The sequence below is a fragment of the Equus przewalskii genome, chromosome 18 (genome assembly GCF_037783145.1).
Source record: "Equus przewalskii isolate Varuska chromosome 18, EquPr2, whole genome shotgun sequence".
Lineage (NCBI taxonomy): Eukaryota > Metazoa > Chordata > Mammalia > Perissodactyla > Equidae > Equus > Equus przewalskii.
In genome coordinates this window covers 145,823-160,320 of record NC_091848.1, presented here as the reverse complement: position 1 = coordinate 160,320, position 14,498 = coordinate 145,823, and the positions used below count along the sequence as shown (strand labels likewise).

The following is a 14,498-nucleotide window of genomic DNA, read 5'->3' as shown; positions in this document are numbered from 1 at the left end:
GTCTTGGCAAATGTAGACCAGAGGGGCAGTGTGGTGCAGCTGGATGGGACGATGAAAGACGACGTCAGAGGGAGATGGAGCTGAAAAGAGGTGTTGAGTCAAATCATAGGGAATCTTACATACCAGCTTACTTAACTCTCTTTGGGTGTAACAGGGACTCTATGGGGTGCCATATCTGCTTGGGGTGAATGTTAGATATTTTTTGTGGTTTCGTTTTGAGCATTACAATCCACAGCAGCTCTATCTTGCTGCCTCCAGTCTGTGCCCCATGTGTTTCCGCGACAGTGAGATCCATAGTGCGTTCATCCCTTTGAGCCACAGTAAATCACTTCAAGCAGATGATGTTAGCCGCCTCAAACTGTAAATAAGATCTGGCTCGCAGCGCCCTCCTGGACACTGGAAATGGTTCAATACCCCCCAGACGGAGGAGCCGGAATGAAAGTGGTTCGTTGGAACAAAGTCGCCTATAAATAGCTGTGCTGGGCCGATGGGCCACATTGCTCAAAGGCCCTCCAACTAATCGGCTGGATGTTCCGTAAATCAGCGCGAGAGCAAAGGGGGGCCCGGTGTCACCCACACAGCCCCGGCGGCAGGGAAAGAGAGGGCGCTGCTAATTAATCTCCGCGTCCTGCCATTCGCCGCAGTGTCTCTTCTACCAGGGCAAGTGGGATTAAAAATGAAAAGGGAGAATCAGTCGGCTTCCTTTACAGGCTGTGTTACCTAACCCCAAAGGCCAAATCAGGAATTGCTTTGGATTTTGATGTTAAAGCAGCCTGGAGGATGCAAAGGAGGCTGCACGAAATCGGATCGACCAATGCGCCATTAACTCCAACCGCTAAGGGAAGGATGCCGAGCCCCCGCCCAGCTCTGAGCAACTATGCTTCATCTGCTCAGGGCTCAGTTAACAAAACAGGGCCAAACAAAACGTCACACTTTCGGCGGTGAGCCTGTGTATCTAAATATCAAATACTGGGACGCCCTTGGGCAGAGCCCACGCTGAGACCTCACGCCGGCCTGGGAGGTGTTGCAAACGTTCCTGGACCGGAAGCACCGCTCTCGGTCTGGGCAACGGCCGCCCAGCAGCTGCGAAGACAACGCTGGGGCCCGTCTTCGCCCCAGCGACAATGGTCCCCTCGGGACACAGCATTCGGCAGGGGATCTGCAAGAAGCAAATGGCCTCATTCCTGGGCCAGGGCCTGACCTTGAAGTGACATCAGTGTGTCTCGGTCTGGGCTGGCTGTTGAGGGGCAGGCAGCAGAACAAGGTCTTCACTTGGCCAGAATATGCCAAACAAATGCTTCATGTAAACTACATTTAGCCACTCTTTGCTTTTTATTTTTACCATTTTATGTTTTTCAAAGTAATAGTGACGACTATTTGTCAAACCTCTTTATAAACACCTCTTGTTACACAAAAATCATGAATTCACTGGCTACAGGAGGCATTGCACCCTTACACATCGATGTCCAGAGGCAGGGTGAAGGGAAGGTATGTGCCTGTGTCTCTTTTTTAAGCCTCGGTTTCCCCTCCTGTCTCATTGCCTGGGAATGCGTCGCATGCCCACACCTAAACTAACCACGCGGCCAGGGGCACGAGCCTCCTTGTGTGGCTTAGACCAGTGGTTCTTAGACTTGAGTGGGTGTTAGAATCACCTAGAAGTCTTGTTAATCCAGATTACTAGTCCTTTCCCCAGAATTTTGGATTCAGTGGGTCTGGAGTGGGGGCTAAGAATTTGCATTTCTAACAGGTTCCCAGGCTGCTGTTAATGCTGCGGGTCCACATGTGGAGAAGGTGACATGGACAAATCAAGGCTCCCCCTTGGGGCAGGGAAGAAGCTGAGCCTCCCCTTAAACACATGGCTGCTTGGAGGAAAAGGAACAAAATCAGGCTTCCCTTAGGAAGGAGAGGGCTGGGTATGTGGCTGTTGAATGGCAAACATCAGAGTCTTCTGGGTTGGAAGCTGCTAAAACCTGAACTTCTTGACAAAGAGGCAGTCTTTTATGGTCTATTTGATTCTGGCTTCTTGCTCGCCTGGTTAACAGCACTCGACTCTACCGCTCCCAGTGAGCCCAGGCTAGGACAGAGGCAGAGCTGATGCTGGAGATGGCCAGTGGCCCAGCAGCATGGGATGGAGCCCGGAAGACCCGGGGAGGCAGCAGTCACCAATGCTCACCAGCAAGTAGCACCAGCTCTGCATCTCTGTCCAGTCCAGCGTCTTGGGGAAAGTACCTCCACTCTCTGAGATAACGTGATAAAAAAACAAACAAAACAATTAACTAATGATGTTGCACTGCCCGTTTCAACTGACATAAGCCAGATTTCACAAATACAAGCCTGGTGCGGCAACCTGCCTTTTGTGTCTTCTGTGTATGTGCAATAACACCCAAGTATTTAATTACAGTTATGCTGTGAGCCGGGCCAAATATTCCTGCTCCATCAGTGTTCTGTGAGAACACGAGCCATTCACTCATCTGTTAATTTGGCCTTTTCTTGGCTGCTCCTCACAAGACAAGCTGTGCTCCCTGCACACTTCTGATTCTCATTGGCTTAGGGTTTAGGCTGTGTTAGGAAGGGATACCTAGGGCCATTTAACAGAAGTCAGCTTGAGTGACTGCCAGCTGAGCTCTCTCGTTCAGATAGCCAGCAGTCAGGACATGAAGGCTTACAGAACAATGTGAGTTGGGAAACTGTGGATTCTCTCGTGCATAAGACCCCTCGAGGCTCCAGCACTGAGACAGGAGTCTCCCCTGAGGACTTTGGGGTGGGGATGGGGAGCATTCTCAGCAATGCATCTTGGGCACTCAGCTCTCCACAGCACTCACCGCCAGGGCCCTGGGTATTTTCCCCATATATTTGAAGTGAGCCAAGAGGCACTTCTAATCTATTTGCCAGTTCTGGAGAACCGTTACTTTGAAGATAGCCTCAGTAACTCCATATATTGAAGGGAGAGAAAATAGATTGTGTACCATCCTAACACTGTCTTTCAACCAGAGGATATCAATGGCTTCAAATAGAGTGCTGTCAAAGACAAACCCATTAGCTGTGACTTTCTCCTGTAGATTTTGGCAGAATTTGAAACACCAAAAGAATAAACAAGAAAAGAATAAAAGTGTTGGCTTATCAACTGTACACAGTGTTGTTCTACTTTCCACCCAGCAGGGAAACAGGGGGAAGAATATACTGATAAGAGGTAAATGACACCACTTTCAGTTCAGTGATTTAGTTCTGGTATGAATAATATTAAGCATTGTGCCAGGGGAGAGATCCACATGTGCCTTGTTCCCTGCCCGGGCACGTTTCTAGCGTAGAAGATGCTGAGACAACATCCCAGGAGAGTGTCCTTGGCTGGACCGCTCAATGGTACTCTCCGTCAGGGGAGCCAGGTGCTTCTCACCTGCCATGCCCAGCGTGTAAGACTTTTCCATTTCCTGGGGGTCATGACTGCCCAGGAAATAGGCCCAACTCACCAGCACTGAGGAAACTGCATTGTCACCAGAGTGGGCCAAGGCAGAGTTACGTGGAGCAGCCAAGCCCGGAAGTGACGCCTCCCTCCTAAGAAGGCCGTGTGAAGAAGGCTAGCTCTCGGTCTCTAGCACAGCTCGGACTAACAAGAATTCTGACGGATGCTCAGCAGGGTTTTACCTTCAGTATAATCAGATCAGATGAACTTTATAAATCTTTACAGATGGGTTTAAAATATGGTTAGCAGCCTAAATTTCAATTTCACAGAATACCTAATGTCAAGGAGCACACGTACAGAAATTTTAGGCCCCTTCTTGCTGTTTGACTCTACATTTATATTTCGGAACACATGAATAGATTTTTCCCACCAGTGTAAATCCACCTGGTGAGAGGATGGGAATCCCTTACTACGTCATCCGCTGAGGCCACCCATTCCTGGGAGAGGACACCCTCCTGGGCCCAGACCCTGGGATGTGGCCTGATGGGCAAAAGCCATCAGCTTTCCTGGGAACACTGACAGCTACTCTATCCGGGGGCAAATATGTTTCCATATTTCTGCCAGTATTACAGCATATGCTCACATATTCAATGCAATTTCTGAACTCTCAGAACATCTTTCCTTCCTTCTTTCTTTTCTCTTCCAGGGCAGAAGGGTGGAGCAGAACATATCCCCGCCTTAACATAGATATGGCAAATCACAGACGCAAGTTAGAGGCCTTGCCTCTGTCCTCACCCAGCATGAGCTTTATTGTTTTCCAGCACACAAGTTTAATCACTTATGGTTGGAAGGAAGAAATCACAAACATAAACGAGTGTCATCAAAGAAAACAATTGAAAATGCATCAAATTTCGTTAAGAGGAGTTTACTCAAATGCATCCATAAGGAAAGTGTTGAATAATGTTTCTCTCAGGTGACCCCGTTTTAGGGCAGACGACTGCTCCCTTGTGGACGCCTGTCCCAGGTCGAGCTCTGAGCCTAAGGACGAGCCTGGATTTGAAGGTGGAGACGAGTCTCAGCCCTGAGCAGGTCGGAGGCCTGCCGATGTTGGGGGTGAGAACAAGGCACAGCTGTGGGCCGGTGCTGACGGGACAGCCCAGAACCACGCAGTCAGAGGCCAGGAGTCAGCCCTCGTGCCACCCAAGAGAGCGCAGGACAGAGCACCAGGGAGCCAGCCGGCCCGAACCGGGATAGAACAGAGAAACGTGAGCCCAGAGAGAGGCAGGCCTGGACGGTGTGCAGAGTGGCCCCTGGGGCCGTGGGGATTGTCATGTGCCTCCCCAAGGCTGCGCCAGCCTGTTCCAAGAGCGGAAGCTCTCCCCTTGAAGTGGTTTAAAGCCTCTGCTTTACAAATGGGCTGTCCCGTACAGATACTGTGAATCTTAGAATTAACCATGTTCCTCACTCTCCTCTGGGCACCAAGAAGCTCAAAGCTTAATTTTTTTTGCCATCTTGCAAAAGTTCTCTGCACTTTTTGTCGTACATTTCTCTGTACTAACTTTAGCGCTGGTGTTAATCCTGGTCCTATGCTTACTATTCGCCCACCCCGCTCAGAACCCTTCCTATATTTCTACTGGTTCGCTTCAGTATCAGTAATAAGGACAATTAGGCAATGAAGCGGACTGACTTTCAAGCGGTTTGTATTAAGTCAAGTGCTTTGGCTAAGTCCACTGTTTGGAACTCAGAACATATTTTACCATAGAAATTAGTTAAAGAGTCCATCTCACACAAGCCCATTTAAACTGATACTGTAAACCTACTCCAGTATTCTCTCTGCCAGCCGCGTCTCCTAGCCTCAGCTTCCCGTCTGGTGCTTACTAAGTTATTCATTAATAATCCAGATTCTTCAGTGAGCTGGATACCTAATTTGAGTTTCTATTTTTCATAAAGGTCCCTCTCCGGGTACCTTCCAATTTCTTAGTTATGCATCAAGGAACGATGTGAGAGAAAGTAGGCTTAAGAAAAGTCTGTGCAGATAAAAGAAAATGTTAAAATAAACCCAGCTCCATCATAAATTCAAAAAAGCGCTCATCAATTTCTACCGATAACTAGTCCTTCAAGGAACATTCTAGTCAAATGACATGAAGGCCTTAACTTGAAGATGGCCCAGGTGCTGCGAGAGGCCTGACTGTGGCATTTGTCCCCATTCATCCTCAGGGTGTTTTGGCTCACCTAGCTGAGAGGGTAGAAATTCTATTCTTACATTGTCCCCAGAGGCCACTTATTCCTGGGAGAGGGCACCCCTCCCAGGTCCAGACCCAGGAAAGGGCCAGACAGTCAGAACCATCAGCTCTCCTGGGAATGCTGACAGCTACTCTATCCAGGGGTAAAAATGAGAATGGCTTCTCACTGATGGTAAGTACCCCTCATGCAGATGCCCCACCATATACACGGGAATACTAAAATTTACAGAGTGGGTGCAAAAAAGCTTGTTGAATGAATAAATGGTATTAGCTGGAATTATAGGACCTGGAAGCCAAGGACCATATGACACACAAAAGGAGGAGGGGAAAATATGGAGGAGGAGAAAAATTGTGAAATCTCTTTTTCCTGAACAAAAGCTGGCTTTGGGCAAATTTATAAAATAGGCTTTGAGACAGAACTGATTTGGATCCTGACTCCACCACTGGTAAGCTCTCTGAACTTGCTGTCCTCCCTCTTAAAGGAGGACTGACCCTGTTGTGTTCCAGGGCCTCCCGCTCCTGGGTGCACCAGGGCCTCCACTTCTCTCTCCTCAAAGTTTCGATCTCGCCTCTCTCTTACGTTGTCAGTTTCTCCCTCCAAACTGGATCATTCCCGACAGCATTCAAAGATGCTACAGAGCCTCCCATTTTAAAGAAAGCTCTCCCTGCCTGCGCATCCCTCAGCTGCCAGGCTATTCACTCAACCACAAGAGGCCCTCCCAAGGTTACCAATCCCTCTGAGCAAAGTTTCCCCAGCCCCATTCAAACGGCCTTTGTCAAGGGCAGCTCCTCTTACTGAGATCTTACAAAAGCAGATCCCCCAAAGGCTAAGGCTCCCCATTCTATAGTGTGGAGCCAGTGCTGAGAAACGCCTGCTAAGCTAGAGGTTCTGTTTCCCAGTGACTCTTATCAGCCCCACACCCACATGTGGCCATCGGACTAGTTCTTGCCGATGGACAGGGACCAGATCATAGAAGGTCTTATAGAGCGTGAGAAGGAGTTTAGATTTTATTCTGAGATTGATAGGAAATCACTGGACTGTTTTTAGCAAGATCTTCTTTCTCCTTGAAACTGGAAGCTCATCCTGGTGGGGGCGGGGGGTCCTTCGCATTTACTCTTACTTCTTCTCTCTTACTATGGTAAGATCTGTGCTTGGCCGACCACTCCTTAGCTTCCCAGGTCTTTGGTTAAGGCCATCTCCACTAACTTACCCATTCACACAGCGCGCCTTCCACCATCTGTCACTCTAACTTATTTTTTCTCCATAGCACTTATCACTGCCTGACCTTGTATCATATTCAAAGTACATCAGAATCGCGTGAGCACTTGCTAAAAATACAGATTTCTGTCCCAAATCCCCAGGAACTCAGGAGGTCCAGGAAGGTGCCCAGTAATCTGCATTTAACCAGATGACTCTGATCCACAGGTCAGTAGATGGACTCCTGGTCCATCAAAGAGGTGCTGCCCTCCACACTTGGCCCCTGGGAGGCAAATGATGATTCCCAAAGAGGAGGATCCTCTCTCTTTGGGTTTGTTTTTTTTAAGTAATTTCGCTGATTTTTTTTTTTTTCTGGGAAAAATTTGCCCTGAGCTAACATCTGTTGCCAATCTTCCTCTCTTTTTTTTCCTTCCTCCCCAAAGCCCCAGTACATAGCTGTATATTCTAGTTGCAGGTCCATCTAGCTCTTCTTTGTGAGCTGCCACCGCAGCATGGCAACTGACAGACGAGTGGTGTGGCTCCGTGACTGGGAAACGAACCCGGGCTGCTGAAGCCAAGTGCGCCAAGCTTTAACCCCCAGGCCCTCAGGACTGGCTCAAGGGAGGGTCTTCTCTGTCAGGGAAGACTTCAGCCCCTGGGATGGTGCCTGGCTTTAACTAGAGGAAAAGAGCCAGCTGGCTGGGCAGCTTGTTTCTCTAGAACATTTCTGAATTATTCCAACTGCACAATTCCTGTTCCTAAAGCCCTAAAGTCATGATGGAACTTTGCACACATCACTTTACCTCTGTGGGCCTCCATTGTCACTTCTGTAGAATCAGATGACACTGAACTAGGTGTTATCTTTGATCCCTCTCAGCCCCTGGGAGTCTCATCCACAGGCACCTGTTTACAGCACTCGCACCCTTAGCAATAACACACAATAAGAGGCAAACTCTGAGAAACGGAGGGGTTTGTTACAAAGGGGAAATGACATCACAGGCCCTGGAACTGTGCAGCAACTTCCTGTGGCACCAAATTGCCAGTTAAAGAAAAGTACTTTCAAGAGCTGAGTCTTGCACAACTGCCAGGAAGTTCTGAACATTTAACCATAAACATTTCTGTGCTTGCAAATTCTAAGAACCTGGGCACTTATAACCACGACAAAAAAAGGACATAGAAGGGAGCCACCCCAAGAGAAGAATTCAAGTAGATGCTACATTGCAGTTTGTAAACTTCACAAATGCTCAAAACTCTAGCTGCAAAACACAGAGGAAGAGAGTATCATTGTTGCATTGATTACAGCTTGTCAAATAGTGCAATTTTTGTTAAGGCATTCAAGGGAGAGAAATAAGGAGGGGAGAAAAGATTCTCCTCAAGATGACAGCATCAAGACAATGTAGGTGGGGGAAATAAAAGAGCTGAGAAATAGCCATCACCTCATTTAATCAGAAAGCATTTGTTGGGCCAAGTTCTGTGCTAGGAACTGGAGACACAAAGATGGTTAGAAAATAGTCCCTGTCTTCAAGGCACTGAGAACTGAGGACAGACAACGGCAATGCAGGCAGTGGTGACACAAAGGAGGCTGTGGTCCACTCTGCTGAGGGAAAGGCCATGGCAGGTTTCCCACAGGAAGTGGTGCTTGAACTAGGACTTGAAAGATGAGTAAGAGTTTGCTGGGAGTATGAGAGAAAAATTGCCTACCGGGTACGGAAAATAACATGGGAAAATATTGATTATGTATTGTGTTTGTATTTTTCTCTTAGCCATTGAGATCAGCCCTGAACATGGCTTGGCTTTGTGACTGACTTTGGCCAACAGGATGAACCGAAGCGACGGTGTATCAGTTCCAGGCCTGGCTCTCATGAGGCTTTGCACACTTTCATTGCTTCTCAGACCTCTGCAACCACCGTGTGAACAAGCCCGGGCTAGCTTTCTGCAGGATGAGCAACCACGTGGAAGAGAGCCATCCTAAACCAGCCAGTCCCAGCCAGCCTACCAGCTGACTGCAGATGCGTGACTGAGCGCAGCCAAGATCAACCTGACCTCATCAAGAACACTAGTTTTTCTCCTAGTTAAAGCAATAATAAATGGTTATTGTATTAAGCTACTAAATTCTGGAGTGGTTTCTTATGCATCTATATAGAACTAAAAGAGGTCCTTCCAACTTGAGCTCACCGTTTTACTTAACGGGGTTAAGAAAAAGAAGAATGGATCGAATCCTAACTTAACGTAGTAATCAGCCTCTCGCAGAGTTTCCATTAATTCTTTGAAACCATCGTCGTTTCCTTTAGAGTCCTTCAATAATGCAGTTCTCATGCCCTCAATCAGCATCACAGACAGCTGAAACAAGGCTGCAGAGGAAAAGAAAAAAAATCTTTTCTTCCTACTGCTTCTGTTCATCAATGCCCACCACATTTATCACCTCCCTTGCCTGTTCCTGATCAAACACAGCAATGAAATCAGTTATCTTACAAAGGCAACCTCCCAGAAGAGCTTCATAAGCAAACAGGAAAAAGTAGTATTCCTTTTTCTCACCCAAATACACTCTGTGATAAGACACAATATACGTAGATGACAAAACATAAGCTGCGGGGTCTCCTTCACCACCTGTGTTGACTTTTAGTTTGGATGGTGCCTACTTTTGATGGTCTCACGCAGCCTCCTCTCCTGCTGCCCGACTTTGAACACAAATACACACTGCAAATTTTCCACGACTATGTTAAATTAAGCCCAAGTGGCCTATTGAGACAATTTAATCATCTTCGTGCCCAGCTACTAAGAGTGATTTTAGAGGATTCAGGTACAGCTTCATCCCCAAGGATAGCTCCCTGTGGTCTCTGTATTTATGCGTCCTACTGGAGCATTAGTCCCTTATCCCTGCAGAAATCACAAAATGCAATTTTTCTCTTCTAGAAGAGAATGTGAAATTAAACAAATACTGTAAATCTCCTCTTCTCCGAGCTTGATTAGTCAGGAAATCAGAGCCACCAAAAGTGTTAGGGGACCAAGGGGCTCACTCTAGGAGTTAGAGCTTGCGCAAATGTAGGAAGAGCTAGGGAAATGGAAGTCTGGAGGAAGGGAATCAGAAGATCAGAGAGAGTTACTACCCACTGTGGTAGACAAAATAGTGGTCCCCAAAGATGTCCACATCCTACTCCCCAGAGCCCATGCATATGTGACCTTACTGGCAAAAGGGACTTTGCAGATGTGATTAGGATGAGGATCTTGAGATGGGAGATTATCCAGTGTTATCCAGATAGTCTCAATGTTAGCACAGCAGTCCTTATAAGAGGGAGGCAGGAGGATCAAAGGGAGAAAAAGGAGATTTGAAGACAGAACCAGAGGTTGTAGTGATGCATCTTGAGGGTGGAGGACGGAGCAGGAGCCAAGGGCTGCAGCTGGCCTTGAGAACCTGGAAAAGGAAAGGAGGTGGATTTCTCCCCTAAGGCTCCAGAGGAAGACACCTTAATTTTAAGCTTTTGACTTTGAGAACTATAAGAAAATAAATTTGTGTTTTTAACCACTGTGTTTGTTGTAATTTGTTACAACAGCCACAGGAAACGAATACACTCAGGACAGCTTAAAGTGTGGGCATGGATGGAGCATATGGGAAATTTTCAGAAAGAGTGTGTGGTTGGCCACCCAACTAAAATAGTGAATGAGAAGCCCACGGCAGGTCTGTGGAAGCTATGGCCTCTGTGGGAACTTCGCTCAACACTTGGTGGCTTGAGGACATCCTTGGTCAGTGGGGTCAATAGCTAGGATGAGAGCCTGGAGCCCACTGGTCTATATATCCGTCTCTATATGTCATCGTCCCCAATCACTGTGATCTCTGAGAGTAATGGCTCCTACTTCACCTCTGCTTTCCAAATCTAATGCAATTTCTCTCTCAGCCCAAGCTAATCATACAGCAACAAGGATCTGGGAAAGGTAATTCCCAGTATTAAATAGGAGCAGTAATGCCAGTGTGATGAAACACACCAAGCCCTGGGGGGTTCCCTACAAAGGGCCCAGATAGCCCACCCCCAGCAAAGATCAAAGTCGACAAGCCTCACCCATACGTTTGGAGCTTCCAACCAAAGTTTTAGTTTCTCAGTCTTAAAAATAAGCAGACGTTCAAGGATGATCGAATATCTGGGGAAAGCCTTGAACAAGAAAAATATGTCAAAACACCACAATCAACATCAAAACAGAAAAAAGCGACTTGGAAGAAATAGGAACCATGCATAGAGAAGAAAATATAACCCAGCTACAACAACTAAAATCATTGGTTTATTTAGAGGGTTGAGAGAAAAATGTTGCACCCATGAAATACTATTAATAGGATGCTTTAAAAAGTGAACATTTAGGGGGCTGGCCCCGTGGCCGAGTGGTTAAGTTCGTGCGCTCCGCTGCAGGCGGCCCGGTGTTTCGTCAGTTCGAATCCTGGGCGCGGACATGGCACTGCTCATCAAGCCAGGCTGAGACGGCGTCCCACATACCACAACTAGAAGGACCCACAATGAAGAATATACAACTATGTACCGAGGGGCTTTGCGGAGAAAAAGGAAAAAAATAAATCTTTAAAAAAAAAAAAAGTGAATATTTAGAACACTAGAAAAACCTTTTAGAAATTTAAAACATGTTATCTGCAATGAAAAATCACTGGAATAACTGAAGGGTAAATTTTAGGAAATTTTTCAGAAAGAAAAGTTTAAAAAGGAAAGCAATGGAAAGGAGAGAAAATATCAGGCGAATAGAGAACCAGAGCAGAAAGTCCCTCATCGGAATAATAGGAGCAACAGTGAGAGAACAGGAAAATACAGGGAAAAAAATCAACAAAATAATTTAAGAAAGTTTCCCATAACTGAGGACATGAGTTTTTCCAGATCAAAAGGATCTGGCCCACGGCGCACACAGCACAACGGATACAAATCAGCCCACACCAAGTGACTTGATCATGAAATTTCAGAGTATTGGAGCCAAAGAAGAGATTCTATAAGCTTCCACAGGTTTAAAATTAACATCAGCAACAGGCCAGATACAAGGGTTTATATATTAGAATTGCCTCATACTTTTTCATGGAAACACTGGAAGGTAGAAAACTAAAGAGAAATGTCCTCAAAATTTTGAAGCCAAATTATTTCCAACATATAACTCTTTATCCAGCCAATCCATCAATCAACAGGAAAATCAGGACATTTTCAGACATTCAAGGTTTAAAACATTAACCTCCCAGGTACCCTTTCTAAGGACCTGGAAGGTTTATTACATTGACATGAGGGAATAATCCAAGAAAATAGAAAACACAGAATACCAAAAAAAAGAGGAGATCCAACATAGGAGTGTGATGAAGGGACTGTCCCTGGTGACAGGAAGGGAGATGCTAGAATGACAGCAGAGGCAGGCGGGTAGCCACCCGAGGATGGCAGTGTGACCCAGGAGACAGACACTCTCCCTCAGTGGGCTTCAGCCCCACCATGCTCGGAACCATGTTCTCCACCAACAAGCACACCAAGGAAGAGACACCTCGGACCAGGAAGCAGGGGATCCAACTCAGAAAGCAAAGCGTATTCCCAGGATGACAGCACAGGTGCTTCCAGGATGTGATCTGTGAGAAAGACCTCGAGAGTATGCGGTCTATAGGGGATAATAGAGTCCTCAAGGGATGTCTCCAAGGACAAAGTGGAGCTGACAGATTGCCTGATGTAATTCACCTTGTAAAATATAGTGTTGAGAGGCTGTTGGAAGGCATGGGAAGAATTTTCAACAGGTATCAAGAAAACTAAGCAAATTTTAAAAGGCAATTATTACTATTAGGAAAAAACAAAAAATATGAAAACATAACCATAATGCACTACACCAGTGCTGTTCTTGGCCAACTTCTAACTGCCAGCATTTGCACACAGCAGGCTGGAAGTGTCGAGGAACTGACATTCCTTGGGAGCAGCCTTTAACATATTTCTGATAGGAGCTGGTGTATAAACACCCCAGTTCCCTCACCCACCAGTGGGATGACACACGTAGTGTGTTGCGCACCATTTCCCAGGGTGCCCCTCACTGGGTTAGGCTCCAGCCACCCACAGTGGTAACCACTTGACAATGCACCCTGCATTGTTATCTCACCTCCCTTTGATGACTCCCCTACTTCCCCGTGGATGTTTCCTGCGCCTCCCAAATAGACTACTTGTACAGAATCCTGGTCTCAGGGTCTGCTCTTAGGGTACCCAGATGTGACAAATTTCAGGGAATAAAAGCTGCACAGGCATAACAATGTTAACACTGAATATATATTTAACCAAAATTTCTAGTATAATTATATGAGAACAGGAGAGGAGAAGCAGAGAGGATGGTGACAGAAGAGAGTTAAGTCTTCATTTCCCATGTTAGAAACTCAATAGATTCTGTCTCAAATTGATTAGTCACATATTATTTAAAAGCATGGAGATCTAGAAATGCAAGAACGAACAGCTTAAATAGTCAAAAGTGGTTGTTTCAGGGAAGAGGGGGTCAGGAGAATGGAGAGGCTGGAATAAGAAGTTGCCATATTTTGATACATAAATCTTTTAATATCTTTTGACTTTTTGATGGTGCTATTACTCTTAATAGCATTACTACTTGCATATACTTTTTTGATATAATTTAGTTGAGAGAAAAAGAAAGAAAAGAATGAAGGAAGGAAAGAAGGGAGAGAGAAGAAGAAGGAAGTTTAAAAAGGAGAAAGATAAAAGAGGTTGGCTCTCAGAAATGTCAAAATGGGAGAGATCTCATCAAGATGGCAGTGTAAGCAGACTCTGAACTCATCTCCTCCCATGAACACAACCAGGTTAAAACTATTTTTGGAAAATTTACCCTGGATAGAAAACTGAAAACTGGATAAAAAGAACCCCCATAACAAGGGACAGTCCTGACTAAGGCAGAAGAGGCAGAAATTCCTGCTGGAGAGGAAAAAAGCCACCTTTGGGAGCAGTGGAGCTTCTCAGCTGGCCAGGCGGGAGCCACCCTAAGGTATGTAGCCCTCCCTGGAGGAGTGAGGTCTGGAGTAGGGGCCAATACTGCTATAAGCATCCTTCAGACTCAGCACAACTAAGATGAGGGTCTTACTGTTTGGCTGCACTGGCTATTAACTGCAGTAAGGATACCCCCAAGGAAAGCTATTGGTCGAAAGCTGAAAAGACCCGGGTCTGAAAGGGCTCAAGCACAAACTCACCATTTCAGCAACCGAAAATCACCAGAGAGAAAACTGACAGTCCTTTGGTGAAACAAGGCTCACCTAGTGGGTTCTGGGGGCAGCTTGGTGAGAGGAGAGACCTCTTCAGAGACTGAGACATTGGTGGGGGCCATTGTTCTGACCTGGTCCAGGCATACTGACTCCAGTGGACGCCATTGAGGTTCTCCCCTCGGCCTGTTAGCCCAGGGGTCTGCCACACCCACTAGAGTACAGATTTAATCCAGTTCAGCCAGGGCAAGCAGCCCACCCTAGGGACTGGCCCCACCAAACAGCAAGCCCTCAGGCTACTTGTCAGCCTGCATTGACTCAGTGCCTTGATCCTCTATAGGCAGGCAAGTGTGTCTGCCTCTGTGGGGCAGGTCCTTTGTGAGGACCAGGTGAACTGTGGGGGGCATTGGTGGAGAGGAGGGGGCCTCTGCAGTGGGGTGTCAGTGTATGCTCCAGCGG

The 14,498-nt window shown here is 46.6% G+C and overlaps 1 protein-coding gene and 1 long non-coding RNA gene across 4 annotated transcripts in view; one reads left to right on the top strand and one right to left on the bottom strand.

Moving 5' to 3' along the window:
• The window catches only part of KCNAB1 (potassium voltage-gated channel subfamily A regulatory beta subunit 1), a 365,135-nt gene that overhangs the window by 274,755 nt on the left and 75,882 nt on the right, over nucleotides 1-14,498 (bottom strand). The window lies entirely within an intron of this gene.
• Nucleotides 427-5,336, top strand: LOC139076969 (uncharacterized). The gene is made up of 2 exons (XR_011529051.1): nucleotides 427-1,488; nucleotides 1,748-5,336. It is a non-coding gene; the product is annotated as an uncharacterized lncRNA (long non-coding RNA).